The sequence below is a fragment of the Salmo salar genome, chromosome 09, assembly GCF_965601325.2.
Source record: "Salmo salar chromosome 09, fSalSal1, whole genome shotgun sequence".
Lineage (NCBI taxonomy): Eukaryota > Metazoa > Chordata > Actinopteri > Salmoniformes > Salmonidae > Salmo > Salmo salar.
In genome coordinates, this window is record NC_138299.1 from 94,794,430 (window position 1) to 94,812,971 (window position 18,542).

Below are 18,542 nucleotides of genomic sequence, written 5' to 3' on the forward strand. Positions count from 1 at the left end.
CTTCCTGGGATCCATTGGTACACTCCCTGCAGCGATGATGTAACCCAGAAAATGGATGGTGGAGCGATGGAACTTGCACTTCTCTGCTTTTACAAACAGCTAGTTCTGTCAGATGTGAAGCATGTCATCGAGGTAGACAAAGACGAACCAGTTCAACATGTCGCTGAGAAGATCATTAACCAGAACCTGGAACACAGCAGGGGCGTTGGTAGACATGGTAGCCCCTGGAGCGGCTCGAAGGCCGAGGAGATGAGGGGTAGCGGGTAGAGGTTCTTCACCGTTATGTCGTTGAGAGCCCGGTAGATGATGCATGGTCGCAGGGTCTTGTCCTTCTTCTTCACAAATAAGAACCCTGTGCCGGCGGGAGAGGAAGGACGGATGAATCCTGCAGCTTGGGAGTCCCCAATGTAGGTCTCCATCGCCTTGGTCTCTGGTCCCGATGGAGAGTACAGTCATCCCCGGGGCGCAGTCATATTGTCTGTGCGGCGGAAGCAAAGTGGCCCGGGACTTGTTGAACACCTCCCGGAGGTCCAGGTACTCCGCGGGAATGGCGGAGAGGTCGGGGGCAACTGCCGAGCCCCCAGGTAGACGTCTCGGGGCAGGTTGTGTTGACTTCAGGCAATTGGTGTGGTAGAATGGGCTCAAGCCCATGATGGCACCAGTAGACCAGTTAATGAGAGGATTGTGTCGCTGGAGCCAGGAGAATCCCAATGCCAGGCTCGCCAATATCCAATGGTAGCGCCTGGCGCGAAATACGAAAAACCTTAAAAATGCTATAATTTCAATTTCTCAAACATATGACTATTTTACACCATTTGAAAGATAAGACTCTCCTTTATCTAACCACATTGTCCGATTTCAAAAAGGCTTTACAGCGAAAGCAAAACATTAGATTATGTCAGGAGAGTACCCAGCCAGAAATAATCACACACCCATTTTTCAAGCTAGCATATATGTCACAAAAACCAAAACCACAGCTAAATGCAGCACTAACCTTTGATGATCTTCATCAGATGACACTCCTAGGACATTATGTTATACAATACATGCATGTTTTGTTCAATCAAGTTCATATTTATATCAAAAACAAGCTTTTTACATTAGCATGTTTTGTTCAGAACTAGCATACCCACCGAAAACTTCCGGTGAATTTACTAAATTACTCACGATAAACGTTGACAAAAAACATAACAATTATTTTAAGAATTATAGATACAGAACTCCTTTATGCAATCGCGGTGTCCGATTTTAAAATAGCTTTTCGGTGAAAGCACATTTTGCAATATTCTGAGTACATAGCCCGGCCATCACGGCTAGCTATTTTGACACCCACCAAGTTTGGCCCTCACCAAACTCAGATTTACTATAAGAAAAATTGGATTACCTTTGCTGTTCTTTGTCAGAATGCACTCCCACGACTTCTACTTCAACAACCAATGTTGTTTTAGTTCGAAATAATCCATAGTTATATCCAAATAGCTCCGTTTTGTTCATGCGTTCAAGTCACTATCCGAAGGGTGACGCGCCGGCGCGTTTCGTGACAAAAAAATTCAAAATATTCCCTTACCGTACATCGAAGCATGTCATACGCTGTTTAAAATAAATTTTTATGCGATTTTTCTCATAAAATAGCGATAATATTCCAACCAGGAGACGTTGTATCCGTTCAAACACTGAAAGAAAAACATGGAGACGTCACATGCACGAGCGCTCCAGTGTCATTTTTCTCAGAAGGACCACTCTCCAAAACCCCTGCTGTTTTTCGCCCAGAGACTGCAGAGCTATCATTCCACGTTCTGGCGCCTTCCTAGAGCCAATGAAAGCCTCAGAAAATGTCACGTTACAGCAGAGATCCTGTATTTTTCATAGAGAGGCTACAGAAGGCCAAGAAATGGTCCGACAGGGCACTTCCCATATAGAATCTTCTCAGGTTTTGGCCTGCCATATGAGTTCTGTTATACTCACAGACACCATTCAAACAGTTTTAGAAACTTTAGGGTGTTTTCTATCCAAATCTACTAATTATATGCATATTCTAGTTTCTGGGCAGGAGTAATAACCAGATTAAATCGGGTACGTTTTTTATCCGGCTGTGAAAATACTTCCCCCTATCCCAAACAGGTTAATGAGCAGGAACTGGATAGCCTCGCTGTGGTTCCCTGACACACGTAGGTTGATAGGAGTGGTGTTGTGGGTGACCTGGCCTTTAGAGCACCCGTCCAGCACTCTAACGTCCATGGGAATGGAGAGGGGCTGAGTGGGGATGCCCAGCTCGGAAGCCAGGGAAGAGTCCAAAAAGCTCTCATCGGCCACAGAGTCGGAGAGATTTCGACTGGTTTCCCAACAATGACATGAAATGGAGTGTGAGTAAGGGAAGCAGAAAAGTTCTCCATATGGCCCACCAGAGTACTCGCTCCTACCGGTGAGCCTGGTATTTTAACTGACAAGAGGACACAAAATGACCACGAGTCTTGCAATACAGGCAACTCTTAGTATTGAGATTGTAAAGCCATTCCGCTGGAGACAACCCAGCTCTGCCTAGTTGCATAGGCTCAGGAAATGGTGTCTTGGACGTCTTCGGCGACTCTCAGGGAACCTCGGGTAGCCTCGGGTTCTCTCGGCAATGGGGCCATAGGGGACTTCCGGGATGCCTCGGAGGCGAAGTGGAATCCTTGGACGGGCGAGCGAAATCCAATCTCCTCTCCCTCCTTCGTTCCCGTAGTTGCCCATCGATCCTGATGGCCAAGGCGATGAGGGAATCGAGATCCATCGGTAATTTCCAGGTTGCAAGCTCGTCCTTGACCTCCTTCGAGACATGTTGAATAGTGCTTCCTGGTTCCAGGCACTCTCAGCTGCCAACGTGCATAGTCTGCCACACTGCAGGAGTCCTGCCGAAGCTGGAGTAGCTTCCGGGCAGCCTCTCTCTCGGAGAATGGGGCATCAAATACCTTCTTGAACTCTCCCATGAACTCCTCCAGACTGAAGCATATGGCTATTGCTCCCATACAATTGTAGCACAGGCGAGCACCTGCCCGGACATCAGCGTGATAAGGTACGCTATCTTAGAGCGGTCCGAGGGAAAGGAGGAGGGCTGAAGCTCGAAGATGACGGCACACTGAGCTAGAAACGACTGACTGTTGCCCGGCTCTCCATTGAAGCGTTCCGGGGAAGGTAAGCGGGGCTCCTGGGTAGGCGGAGTGACCGGTGAGGCGGCGCTGCTAACAGCCAAGTTACTGAGGGGCTGTCAGTTTACTGTCGTAGTAGGCTGCCTCCCAGCCAACCCGCGGAATTGGTCCAGCAAAATGTCCAATGCCCGGTCATGGCAGTCGGCCAAGGTGTGGACCCCCTCCATAAGGCCACGAAGCAATTCCTTGTGCCTACCAATGGTGGCTCCTTGGGAGGAGATGGTGTTGCGCAGCTGGTCTGAGTCTGCTGAGTCAGTCATGGCCAGTTCGTACTATCACGTTTCAGGTAAGACCCAGATGCAGACAACGTCGACGTAACAACAGTTTATTAATCAAACAGGGGCAGGCAAAAAGCAGGTCAAGGCAGGCAGAGGGGGGTAATCCAGATAGGTGGGGCAAGGGTACAGAATGGCAGGCAGGGTCAGGGCAGACAGAATGGTCAACACCAGGAAAACTAGGAAAACAGGAACAATCGAGAGACAGGAGCAGAGGGGAAACGCTGGTAGGCTTGATGAAACAAAACGAACTGGCAACAGACAAAAAGAGAACACAGATATAAATAAACAGGGGATAATGGGGAAGATGGGCGACACCTGGAGGGGGTGGAGACAATCACAAAGAAAGGTGAAACAGATCAGGGTGTGACAGTGACGCTTGTGTAACGGTCTTCGTTGTCCTCAGATGAAGGGGAGGAGAAATCAGACCAAAATGCAGCGTGGTAAGTGTTCGTCATTTTTAATGATAAAACTGAACACTAAATCCGACAAGCAAAACAAAAGAACAACCGAACAGTTCCGTCAGGTGCAAAACACTAAACAGAAATTATCTACCCACAAAAACCAAAGGAAAACAGGCTGCCTAAGTATGACACCCAATCAGCAACAACGATATACAGCTGTCCCTGATTGAGAGCCATACCCGGCCGAAACAAAGAAATACCAAACATAGAAAAAAGGACATAGAATGCCCACCCTAACTCATGCCCTGACCAACCCAAATAGAGATATAAAAGGATCTCTAAGGTCAGGGCGTGACAGCTTGGCATTCAGGCCAGAGTTCAATCTTGGTTTCATCAGAGCAGAGAATCTTGTTTCTCATGGTCAGAGTCCTTTAGGTGCCTTTTTGAAAACTCCAAGCAGGCTGTGATGTGCCTTTTACTGAGGAGTGGCTTCTGTCTGGCCACTCTACCATAAAGGCCTGATTGGTGGAGTGCTGCAGAGATGGATGTCCTTCTGGAAGGTTCTCCCATCTCCACAGAGGAACTCTGGAGCTCTGTCAGAGTGACCATCGGGTTCTTGGTCACCTCCCTGACCAAGGCCCTTCTCCCCCGATTGCTCAGATTGGCCGGGCGGCCTGCTCTAGGAAGAGTCTTGGTGGTTCCAAACTTCTTCCATTTAAGAATGATGGGTTAGGGTTAGGGTTAGGGCCACTATGTTCTTGGAGACCTTCAATGCTGCAGACATTTTTTCGTACCCTTCCCCAGATCTGTGTCTCGACACAATCATGTCTCGGAGCTCTACAGACAATTCCTTCGACCTCATGGCTTGGTTTTTGCTCTGACATGCACTGTCAACTGTGTGCCTTTCCAAACCATGTCCAATCAATTGAATTTGCCACAGGTGGACTCCAGTGAAGTTGTAGAAACATCTCAAGGATGATTAATGGAAACAGGATGTACCTGAGCTCAATTTCAAGTCACATAGCAAAGGATCTGAATACTTGTGTAAATAAGGTATTTCATTTTTTGTTGTTGTCTAGAAACCTGTTTTCACTTTGTAATTATGGGGTATTGTGTGTAGATTGATGAGGAGAAAAAAATAGTTAATCCATTTTAGAAAAAGGCTGTAACGTAACAAGATGTGGAAAAAGGGAAGGAGCCTGAATACTTTCTGAATGCACTGTATATGAATGGACAAAGCCATCGATCATGTGACACCATTCATTCCTATGTGAAGACTCAATAGCGCATTGAAGCCAAATGAAGTCCGTTAAGATGGCGTCTCATGGAGACATAAGATGCGCAGTTTGAGCTACTCCAGGAAGTGACGTTGATGAAGGCCGCCCAGGGTACTGCAGATGCCATTAGTAACAAAATTATCATAACTTCTTCTGTGTGTGATTTTAAAATAATCAGTTCAAGGACATACATCTGGTGTATTACAATAAAGTATTTGTACCATGATTGTCTTCAAAACATAATTTTATTTACATGAAGATTGATTATGAAGATTACAATTTTTCCATTCACTATAATGGGAGACCCTGTTTTCTGCAAACAACAGCATGGAGTATCGCGGTCAGCCTTGAACTTCCGTGGCTTCAATGAGAGGGGGCAGTCGTTCTCCCCTGATACGGTGCTCTTGTCGGCCCTAAAATGAAAATATTTACATGTCATTGTGTGCTACACAGGTATTGCAATACTATTTAGTCTCAGCCAAGTGTAACATAGCCTGTACCTAGTCAGCCGTTCAACTGATACCCCCAACTCTAACTACAAACTCAAGCAAAGCTGAGGATCCTCCAGTCAAACGTGAAACACCCTTCACTATGATAAAACTATTACAGTGATGCGCCTTCAAACAAAAGTTAAGAGATGTTTTTCATAGGAACAGCATTGCAGCACAACACAGCCCTATTGTATAATCAGAGCTGTACATTTAGTTGGGTGCTTCCTTGAATATTGAAATGCAGGCTCTACCAAGGTTTCTCCCCACACGTTCTGCATTGCTTGTGTAGTGTTTCACTTTTAGGGTTTTACAATATCCAGCCTGGTGTAGTGCCAGTCTCTGTCCCAAATGGTACATTATTCCCTATATAGTGCATTACTTTTGACCAGGGCACTATGGGCCTGGTCAAAAGTAGTGCACTACAAAATGAATAGCCATTTGGGACACGACTGTATCTCTCTCCTCCCTCTGCCTCTGCAGCAGGCCTCAGAATGCCCCTCTCCTACCTCTGCAGCTGGCCCCAGCATGCCCCTTACCTCCCTCTACCTCTGCAGCAGACCCCAGCATGCTCCTCTCCTCAATCTGCCTCAGCAGTGGACCAACAGAGAGTTATGAGTTATGGGTGCTGTATTAGCTGATATATATTGCATTATGTGGGGTCTTCTTCTGCACAATTACCCAACACTTTGTACAATTTATGGCACTGCAAAAAAAGGGGAAGTCAAGATCATCGGACAAAACAGAGATGCTTGTTCTAGGTCCCAAGAAACAAAGAGATCTTCTGTTGAATCTGACAATTAATCTGGATGGTTGTACAGTCGTCTCAAATAAAACTGTGAAGGACCTCGGCGTTACTCTGGACCCTGATCTCTCTTTTGAAGAACATATCAAGACTGTTTCAAGGACAGCTTTTTTCCATCTACGTAACATTGCAAAAATCAGAAACTTTCTGTCCAAAAATGACGCAGAAAAATGTATCCATGCTTTTGTTACTTCTAGGCTGGACTACTGCAATGCTCTACTTTCCGGCTACCCGGATAAAGCACTAAACAAACTTCAGTTAGTGCTAAATACGGCTGCTAGAATCCTGACTAGAACCAAAAAAATTGATCATATTACTCCAGTGCTAGCCTCCCTACACTGGCTTCCTGTTAAGGCAAGGGCTGATTTCAAGGTTTTACTGCTAACCTACAAAGCATTACATGGGCTTGCTCCTACCTATCTTTCCGATTTGGTCCTGCCGTACATACCTACACGTACGCTACGGTCACAAGACGCAGGCCTCCTAATTGTCCCTAGAATTTCTAAGCAAACGGCTGGTGGTAGGGCTTTCTCCTATAGAGCTCCATTTTTATGGAATGGTCTGCCTACCAATGTGAGAGACGCAGACTCAGTCTCAACCTTTAAGTCTTTACTGAAGACTTATCTCTTCAGTAGGTCCTATGATTAAGTATAGTCTGGCCCAGGAGTGTGAAGGTGAACGGAAAGGCTGGAGCAACGAACCGCCCTTGCTGTCTCTGCCTTGCCGGTTCCCCTCTTTCCACTGGGATTCTCTGCCTCCAACCCTATTACAGGGACTGAGTCACTGGCTTACTGGTGTTCTTCCATGCCATCCATGGGAGGGGTGCGTCACTTGAATGGGTTGAGTCACTGACGTGGTCTTCCTGTCTGGGTTGGCGCCCCCCCCCCCCCCCCCCCTTGGGTTGTGCCATAGCGGAGATCGTTGTGGGCTATACTCGGCCTTGTCTTAGGACGGTAAGTTGGTGGTTGGAGACATCCCTCTAGTGGTGTGGGGGCTGTGCTTTGGCAAAGTGGGTGGGGTTATATCCTGCCTGTTTGGCCCTGTCCGGGGGTATCATCGGATGGGGCCACAGTGTCTTCTGATCCCTCCTGTCTCAGCCTCCAGTATTTATGCTGCAGTAGTTTATGTGTCGGGGGGCTAGGGTCAGTCTGTTACATCTGGAGTATTTCTCTTGTCTTATCCGGTGTCCTGTGTGAATTTAAATATGCTCTCTCTAATTCTCTCTTTCTCTCTTTCTGTCTTTCTCTCTGAGGACCTGAGCCCTAGGACCATGCCTCAGGACTACCTGGCATGATGACTCCTTGCTGTCCCCAGTCCACCTGGCCGTGCTGCTGCTCCAGTTTCAACTGTTCTGCCTGCGGCTATGGAACCCTGACCTGTTCACCGGACGTGCTTGTTGCACCCTCGACAACTACTATGATTATTATTATCTGACCATGCTGGTCATTTATGAACATTTTAACATCTTGACCATGTTCTGTTATAATATCCACCCTGCACAGCCAGAAGAGGACTGGCCACCCCTCATAGCCTGGTTCCTCTAGGTTTCTTCCTAGGTTTTTGGCCTTTCTAGGGAGTTTTTCCTAGGGAGTTTTTCCTAGCCACCGTGCTTCTTTCACATGCATTGCTTGCTGTTTGGGGTTTTAGGCTGGGTTTCTGTACAGCACTTTGAGATATCAGCTGATGTACGAAGGGCTATATAAATGCATTTGATTTGATTTGATCATGTTACTAACAGGTCTGTCTGTTCTTATAATTGAGAAAGAGAGGAATCATGTCAATGAATTTAGCAGAGGAGATTTAAAACAACTGGGTGCCAAGAAGGATGTATGTGTTTTAAACCTCCGGTTTTCTATCACACGCTTCCTTTGGATCCTGCTTCCACTCGTGGAATAGACTTGCAAAATATCACAGACACACACCCCACAGTGTGTTTTACCCCACAGTGTGTTTTACCCCACAGTGTGTTTTACCCCACAGCGTGTTTGACACCACAGTGTGTTTGACTCCACAGTGTGTTTTACCCCACAGCGTGTTTGACACCACAGCGTGTTTGACTCCACAGTGTGTTTTACCCCACAGCGTGTTTGACTCCACAGTGTGTTTTACCCCACAGTGTGTTTTACCCCACAGTGTGTTTTACCCCACAGCGTGTTTGACTCCACAGTGTGTTTTACCCCACAGTGTGTTTTACCCCACAGCGTGTTTGACACCACAGTGTGTTTGACTCCACAGTGTGTTTTACCCCACAGTGTGTTTTACCCCACAGCGTGTTTTACACCACAGCGTGTTTGACACCACAGTGTATTTGACTCCACAGTGTGTTTTACCCCACAGCGTGTTTGACTCCACAGTGTGTTTTACCCCACAGTGTGTTTTACCCCACAGTGTGTTTTACCCCACAGCGTGTTTTACCCCACAGTGTGTTTTACCCCACAGCGTGTTTGACTCCACAGTGTGTTTTACCCCACAGTGTGTTTTACCCCACAGTGTGTTTTACACCACAGTGTGTTTGACTCCACAGTGTGTTTTACACCACAGTGTGTTTGACTCCACAGTGTGTTTTACCCCACAGTGTGTTTTACACCACAGTGTGTTTGACTCCACAGTGTGTTTTACACCACAGTGTGTTTGACTCCACAGTGTGTTTTACACCACAGTGTGTTTTACCCCACAGTGTGTTTTACCCCACAGTGTGTTTCTGACATATTACTGTAAGTAAGAGGGAGTTACAATCATAGGACATCATTCATAGATAAACGTCCCAGTATAAACGTCCCATAGATAAACAACCCAGTGACTAGTATAAGGCTGTATTTAACCAATTATCATTTATTTTTATTTCATTTAATTATAATTATCCCATTGTTGTTTTTGTGAGTGGACCACCTTAGCTACAGCCTTTATTCTCGTCACTGGGAGGACGTGTATCTCAGCTATGGGTTAATTGGTTAAATATGGTCTCAAATAGAGAAGGAATCTGCCCTGACAGAGTTCCACATGCCCCCTCCTCACTATCTCTATGGTATCATAAGGATGAACACGTCTCTAGTAGTCTAGTCTAATGCATGACACACGTCATAGAGACCGGTAGTATCTAGGAGGACAAAGACCATACAGTGAGAGAGATCATCAGACTACCAGTATCTCACAACCCATCACCAACCAACTAAGAGTAGGCCTAGGGCCGTGTTCCAAATGGCACCCTATTCCCAATATAGTGCACTACTTTTGACCAGGGCCTTATATGGTAGTGAACTATACAGGGAATATGGAGCCATTTGGGACATAAACTAAGGCACCACACATCCTAAGCCCTCCCTAGCTGTATTGTCATTACGTCTGCAGATCTAATACGATTGTTGTCGCACTTGGATAGTAATCTGTTTAATAGGATTGTAGGTCTTCAGTTTCCTCAATATCTTAAGCCCACAGTGGTGTTATCCTCAGTGATGTGCGTCCTACTGCTGAACGTGCACATACCGTGCCTTCAGAAAGTATTCACACCCCTTTACTTTTTCCACATGTTATTTTATTACAGCCTGAACTTAATTCATTCATTGATTAATTTGAGATGTTGTGTCACTGGCTTACACACAATACCCCATAATGTCAAAGTGGAATTACATTTTAACAAATTAATTAAAAATTAAAAGCTGAAATGTCAAGAGTCAATAAGTATTCAACCCCTTTGTTATAGCAAGCCTAAATAAGTTCAGGATTAAAAATGTGCTTAACAAGTCACATAATAAGTTGTATGGGCTCTGTGTGCCATAATAGTGTTTAACATGAGTTTTGAATGACTACCATCTCTGTACCCGACACATACAGATAATTGTAAGGTCCCTCGGGTCGAGCAGTGAATGTCAAATTCAACCACAAAGACCTGGGAGGGTTTCCAATGCCTCGCAAAGAAGGACACCTATTAAAGCAGACATTGAATATCCATTTGAGTATTGTGAAGTTAATGACACTTTGGATGTTATATCAATACACACAGTCACTACAAAGATACAGGCGTCCTTCCTAACTCAGTTGCCGGAGAGGAATGAAACCGCTCAGGGATTTCACCATGAGGCCAATGGTAACTTTAAAACAGTTACAGAGTTTAAAATCTTTGACTGGAGAAAACTGATGATGGATCAACAACTGTAATTACTCCACAATACAAACCTAATTGACAGAGTGAAAAGAAGGAAGCCTGTAGAGAAAAAAACATATTCCAAAACATGCAATAAGGTTAAACTGCACTAAAGTTAAGCCCTGGTCGGGCTCGACATCCAGCGAAAAATCCTATCGCCATTGGCATAACAAAATGTAATATATATTTTTTTCAAATATAGGACTATGTTATATCGTTTTATAGATACACCTCTCCTGAATCGAACCACGTTGTCCGATTTTGAAAAAGGCTTTACAGCAAAAGCAAAACATTAGATTATGTTAGAGGAGTATATCGTAAAAGTAGCCACATAGCCATTTTCCGACCAACCACATGCATCACAAATAACCAAAAAACAGCTAAATGCAGCGCTAACCTTTGACAATCTTCATCAGATGACACTCCTAGGACATCATGTTACACAATAAATGCATTCTTTTGTTCGATAAAGTTCATATTTATATATAAAAACAGCATTTTACATCGGTGCGTGACGTTGACTAACTATTTTCCCTCAAATGCATCCGGTGAAACAGCGCTACAATTTACTAAATTACTATTTGAAAACATTTTTAAAATGTAATATTGTCATTCTAAGATTTATAGATGAATATCTCTTGAAAGCACCTGTAATGCCAGATTTAAAAATAACTTTACTGGGTAATCACACTTTGCGATAAAAGGGGATGCGATACTCAGAAAAATAGGCTACCGTTACAGGTCAGCGCCATCTTGGAACAATCGCATATCAAATCTACTCTTGTATACTATTGTCAATAATCCCTTACCTTTGATTATCTTCATCAGAAAGCACTTCCTGGAATCCCAGGTCCACAACAAATGTATTTTCGTTCGAAAAAGTTAATCCTTTATGTTCCAATAGCTTGTTCTTGTTAGCACGTTCTGAAGGCTGCTCCAAAAGCTCCGTCTTGCGCAGGACTCCTCTTTCAACAAAATGCATTTTTTTTTATTTAGGTTCGTTCAAACATGTCAAACGTTGTATAACATAAATCTTTAGGGCCTTTTTCAACCAGAGCTCCAATAACATTCAAGGGGGACGATTGCATTGTCTTTCAAAACGTTTCGAAAGGGGAGGGTAGCCAGGGGCGCCGGCGTCATAATGGTGATGGCCCTCCTCATGTGACCACTTTCCACAGCGTCTCATTCAGTCAGTTTTCACAGTAGGAGACTCAAACCACTTTGTAAAGACTGGGGACATCTAGTGGAAGCAATAGGAAGTGCTCAATGAACCATTGCTCACGGTGTGATTTATAGGCAAAGTGATGAAGTTGAGTCCGCAATTCAGAATTCCACTTCCTGTTACGATCTGTCTCGGGGTTTTGACTGCCATATGAGTTCTGTTATACTCACAGACACCATTCAAACAGTTTTAGAAACTTGAGGGTGTTTTCTAACCACAAGTATTAATTCTATGCATATCCTAGCTTCTGAGTTTGAGTAGGAGGCCGTTTAAAATGGGCACTAATTTTTTTCAAAAATCGCTGTAGCACCCCCTATCCTAGGCGACCGTCAAGAGGTTAAACTGCAAAGTTAAACTGCAAAGAAATGTGGCAAAGAAAGTAACTTTATGTCCTGAATACAAAGCATTATGTTAGGGGCAAATCCAACACAATACATCACTGAGTACAACTTTTCATATTGTTTAAGCATGGTGGTTGCTGCATCATGTTATGGGTATGCTTGTCATCGGCAAGGACTAGGTTGTTTTTTAGGATAAAAATAAATGGAATTGACCTATGCTCAGGCAAAATCCTTGAGGAAAACCTGGTTAAGTCTGCTTTCCAACAGACACTGGGAAACAAATTCACCTTTCAGCAGGACAATAACCTAAAACACAAGGCAAAATATACACTGGAGTTGCTTACCAAGACGACATTGAATGTTCCCGAGTGGCCGAGTTACAGTTTTGACTTAAAATCGGCTTTAAATCTATGGCAAGACTTGAAAATGGCTGTCTAGCAATGATCAATAACCAACTTGACAGAGCTTGGAGAATTAAAACATTTTTTTTGCTAAAATTGTAAAATCCAGGTGTGCAAAGCTCTTAGAGACTTACCCAGAAAGAATCACAGCTGTAATCACTGCCAAAGGTGATTCTAACATGTACTGACTCAGGGGTATGAATACTTATCTCATTTACATTTCTGTATTTCCTTATCAATACATTTGCTAAGATTTTGCTAAGCAGATTTTCACTTTGTCATTATGGGGTATTGTGTGTAGATGGATTAGATTTAAAAAAAAATCTATTTAATCCATTTTGAATTCAGGCTGTAACACAACAAAATGTAGAATAATTCAAAGGGTATATATACTTGCTGACTTTTTGTCACATACAGGGTGTTTACAATCACTACAGTAACAAGATCATCCACATGTATCGATCACCTTTTTACTAATACTGTAGAACTTTGTTAATCTATGAACATTTGAACATCTTGGCCATGTTCTGTTATAATCTCCACCCGGCACAGCCAGAAGAGGACTGGCCACCACTCATAGCCTGGTTCCTCTCTAGGTTTCTTCCTAGGTTTTTGCCTTTCTAGGGAGTTTTTCCTAGCCACTGTGCTTCTACACCTGCATTGCTTGCTGTTTGGGGTTTTAGGCTGGGTTTCTGTACAGCACTTTGTGACATCAGCTGATGTAAGAAGGGCTTTATAAATACATTTGATTGATTGATTGATTCTAAAGCTGTATCCATACCCATTGGATGCAGTGATCACAATACAGTGGCTATAACCAGGAAAGCCAAAGTTCCAACAGCTGGGCCTAAAATAGTGTACTGTATAAGAGATCATACAAAAGATTTTGCTGTGACTGTTCTGTGGATGATGTTAAAAATATTTGATTAATGAGGAGCATCCAGACGCTGCACTTGATGAATTTATGAAATTGCTTCTTCCAATTATTGATAAACATGCACCTGTTAAGAAACTGACTGTTAGAACTGTTAAGGCTCCATGTATTGATGAGGAATTGAAAAACTGTATGGTTGAAAGAGATGGGGCAAAAGGAGTGGCTAATAAGTCTGTCTGGACATCTGACTGGCTGACTTACTGCAAATTGAGTAATTATGTGACTAAACTCACCAAAAAGAAGAAGAAACTGTATTATGAAGCCAAGATAAATTATATAAAGAATGATGGAAAAATACTTTGGAGTACTTTAAATTAAATTATGGGCAGAAAGACAAATTCAACTCCATCTTTCATCGAATTAGATGGCTTATTCATCACAAAACCATTTAATGTTGGAAATTATTTTATTAATGATTACTTCATTGGTAAAGTTGGCAAACTTAGGCAGGAAATGCCAACAACGAACAGTGAGCAATTGTATTCATGCATAACAATAAAAAAGTATGAATGAAAAGCATTGTAAGTTTTAATTTTGTAAAGTTAGTGTGGGAGAGGTGGAAAAATTATTGTTATCGATCAATAATGACAAACCTCCTGGAATTGACAACTTAGATGGAAAGCTACTGAGGATGGTAGCTGACTCTATAGCCACCCCTATCTATCATATCTTTAATCTGAGCCTAGAGGAAAGTCTTTGTCCTCAGGCCTGGAGGGAAGCCAAAGTCATTCCGCTACCCAAGAGTGGTAAAGCGACCTTTACTGGTAAAGCAGACCTATAAGCTTGCTGCCAGCTCTTAGCAAACTGAAAAAAATGTGTTTGACCAAATACAATGCTATTTCTCTGTAAACAAATTAACAACAGACTTTCAGCATGCTTATAGAGAAAGTCACTCAACATGTGCTGCACTGACACAAAGGACTGATTATTGGTTGAAAGAAATTGATAATAAGAAGATTGTGGGAGCGATACTGTTAGATTTCAGTGCAGCCTTTGATATTATTGACCATAACCTGTTGTTGAAAAAACTTGTGTTATGGCTTTTCAACCTCTGACATATGATAGATTCAGAGCTATCTATCTAATAGAACTCAAAGGGTTTTCTTTAATGGAAGCTTCTCTAATGTCAAACATGTAAAGTGTGGTGTACCGCAGGGCAGCTCTCTAGGCCCTCTGCTCTTTTCCATTTTTAGCAATGACCTGCCACTGGCATTAAACAAAGCATGTGTGTCCATGTATGGTGATGATTCAACCATATACGCATAAGCAACCACAACTAATGAAGTCACTGAAACCCTTAACAAAGAGTTGCAGTCTGTTTTGGAATGGGTATCCATTAATAAACTGGTCCTGAACATCTCTAAAACTAAGAACATTGTATTTTGTACAAATCATTCCTTAAAACCTGTTGGGGCTAGGGGGCAGTATTTTCACGGCTGGATAAAAAATGTACCCGATTTAAACTGGTTACTACTCTTACCCAGAAACGATAATATGCATATAATTAGTAGATTTGGATAGAAAAAACTCTAAAGTTTCTAAAACTGTTTGAATGGTGTCTGTGAGTATAACAGAACTCATATGGCAGGCCAAAACCTGAGAAGATTCCATGCAGGAAGTGCCCTGTCTGACAATTTGTTGTCCTTCTAGGGCATCTCTATCAAATATACAGCATCTCTGCTGTAACGTGACATTTTCTAAGGCTTCCATTGGCTCTCAGAAGGCGCCAGAAAGTGGAATGAGAGCTCTGCAGTCTCTGGGCGAAAAACAGCAGGAGTTTTTGTGAGTGGTCAGGCAGGGAACACTGACACTGGAGCGCGCATGCACGAGAGGAATCCATGTTTTTCTTTCTCTCTTTGAACGAATACAACGTCGCCCGGTTGGAATATTATCGCTATTTTACGAGAAAAATCGCATAAAAATTGATTTTAAACAGCGTTTGACATGCTTCGAAGTACGGTAATGGAATATTTTTAAATTTTTTGTCACGAAATGCGCCCGCGCGTCACCCTTCGGATAGGGACCTCAACGCACGAACAAAACGGAGCTATTTCAATATAACTATGGATTATTTCGAACCAAAACAACATTGGTTGTTGAAGTAGAAGTCCTGGGAGTGCATTCTGACGAAGAACAGCAAAGGTAATCCAATTTTTCTTATAGTAAATCTGAGTTTGGTGAGGGCCAAACTTGGTGGGTGTCAAATTAGCTAGCCGTGATGGCCGGGCTATCTACTCAGATTATTGCAAAATGTGCTTTCGCCGAAAAGCTATTTTAAAATCTGACACCGCGATTGCATAAAGGAGTTCTGTATCAATAATTCTTAAAATAATTGTTATGTATTTTGTCAACGTTAATCGTGAGTAATTAAGTAAATTCACCGGAAGTTTGAGGTGGGTATGCTAGTTCTGAACATCACATGCTAATGTAAAAAGCTGTTTTTTGATATAAATATGAACTTGATTGAACAAAACATGCATGTATTGTATAACATAATGTCCTAGGAGTGTCATCTGATGAAGATCATCAAAGGTTAGTGCTGCATTTAGCTGTGGTTTTGGTTTTTGTGACATATATGCATGCTTTGAAAATGGCTGTGTGATTATTTTTGGCAGGGTACTCTCCTGACATAATCTAAAGTTTTGCTTTCGCTGTAAAGCCTTTTTGAAATCGGACAGTGTGGTTAGATTAACGAGAGTCGTGTCTTTAAAATGGTGTAAAATAGTCATATGTTTGAGAAATTGAAGTTATAGCATTTATGAGGTATTTGTATTTCGCGCCACACAATTCCACTGGCTGTTGACTAGGTGGGACGTTTGCCCAGGGAGGTTAAGTTCTAGACCTCAGCTGAATCTGGAAATGAATGGTGTGGCTTTTGAACAAGTTGAGGAGACTAAATTACTTGCCGTTACCTATCATGGTCAAAATATATAGATTCAATGGTTGTAAAGATGGGGAGAGGTCTGTCCGTAATAAAGAGATGCTCTGCTTTTTTGACATCACACTCCAAAAAGCAAGTTCTGCAGGCTCTAGTTTTGTCTAATCTTGATTAGTGTCCAGTCATGTGGTCCAGTGCTGCAAGGAAAGACCTAGTTAAGCTGCAGCTGGCCCAGAACAGAGCAGCACGTTTTGCTCTTCATTGTAATCAGAGGGCTGATATAAATACTATGCATGCCAGTCTCTCTTGGCTAAGAGTTGAGGAGAGACTGACTGCATCACTTCTTCTTTTTATAAGAAACAATGTGTTGAAAATCCCAAATTGTTTGCACACAACTTACACACAGCTCTGACACACACACTTACCCCACCAGACATGCCACCAGGGGTCTTTTCACAGTCCCCAAATCAAGAACAAATTCAAGAAAGTGTACAGTATTATAGAACTTCCTCCCATCTCATATTGCTCAAATTAACAGCAAACCTGTTTTCAAAAAACAGATAAAGCAAAACCTCATGGCACAACGCCTCTCCCCCAATGTGTAGTGATGGCAGCAGAATAGGTCAGGCAGGAAGTGTTGTACTTCCTTGTATTTGTTGGAGTAGATGAGTGTTTGTGGTGATGAGACAGATAAGGCATAGGTAATCTTTGATCAAACGGGGAAAAATATACCAGGGAGATATTTCACATATTGTAAACTGACTGTAAGTTGCTCTGAATAAAAATGAGAGATGTAAAATGTAATGTAAATGTTTTCTCTGTGCAGTATTCATAGAGGACATATGATCTTATAAGCAGAAGACAGATGACACACAGAATTGACGATGCACAGAGTAACACATGAACAACAGGGAGCAAATGTAAGTAAGTACTGTAAGTAAATGTAACAAACAAACTCCATGATGATCCTATATTTACTGTGGTTATCTAGCCACAATAAGACTTTTGACTTTACTTTTGAACAGCCCCCACCCGTCTTTACTTTGAATCCAGACCATAACCATAACACAATAACATGTCATGGGGTGCGTGCGCAGTCCCCTCCTGTACTGCCTGTTCACCCACGACTGCATGACCAGGCACGACTCCAACACCATCATTAAGTTTGCAGACGACACAACAGTGGTAGGCCTGATCACTGACAACAACGAGATATCCTATAGGGAGGAGGTCCTGGCCTGGCCGGGTGGTGCCAGAATAACAACCTCTCCCTCAACATGATCAAGACAAAGGAGATGATAGTGGACTACAGGAAAAGGAGGACTGAGCACGCTCCCATTCTCATCGACGGGGTGTAGTGGAGCAGGTTGAGAGCTTCAAGTTCCTTGGTGTCCACATCACCAACAAACTAGAATGGTCCAAACACACTAAGACAGTAGTGAAGAGGGCACGACAAAGCCTATTCCCCTCAGGAAACTAAAAAGATTTGTCATGCAACATCGAGAGCATCCTGACTGGTTGCATCACTGCCTGCTACGGCAACTGCTCGGTCTCCGACCGCAAGGCACTACAGAGGGTACTGCGTACAGCCCAGTACATCACTGGGGCTAAGCTGCCTGCTATCCAGTACCTCTACACCAGGCGGTGTCAGAGGAAGGCACTAAAAATGGTTAAAAAAATTACCCCAGACACCCTAGTCATAGACTGTTCTCTCTACTACGGCATGGCAAGCAGTACCGGAGCGCCAAGTCTAGGACCAAAAGGCTTCTCAACAGCTTCTACCCCAAAGCCATAAGACTCCTGAACAGGCAAACAAATGGCTACCCGGACTATTTGCATCGTGTCCCACCACCCCCCACCCCCTTTTTTTCGCTGCTGTTACTCTCTGTTTATCATATATGCATAGTCACTTTAACTATACCTACATGTACATACTACCTCAATCAGCCCGACTAACCAGTGCCTGAACATAGCCTCGCTACTGTATATAGCCTCGCTACTGTTATTTTCACTGTCTTTTAACTGTTGTTTTTATTTCTTTACTTATCTATTGTTCACCTCATACCTATTTTTTACTTTAAAAATGCACTGTTGGTTAGGGCCTGTAAGTAAGCATTTCACTGTAAGGTCTACACCTGTTGTATTCGGCGCACGTGACAAATAAACTTTGATTTGATATAGTGAAGAATAT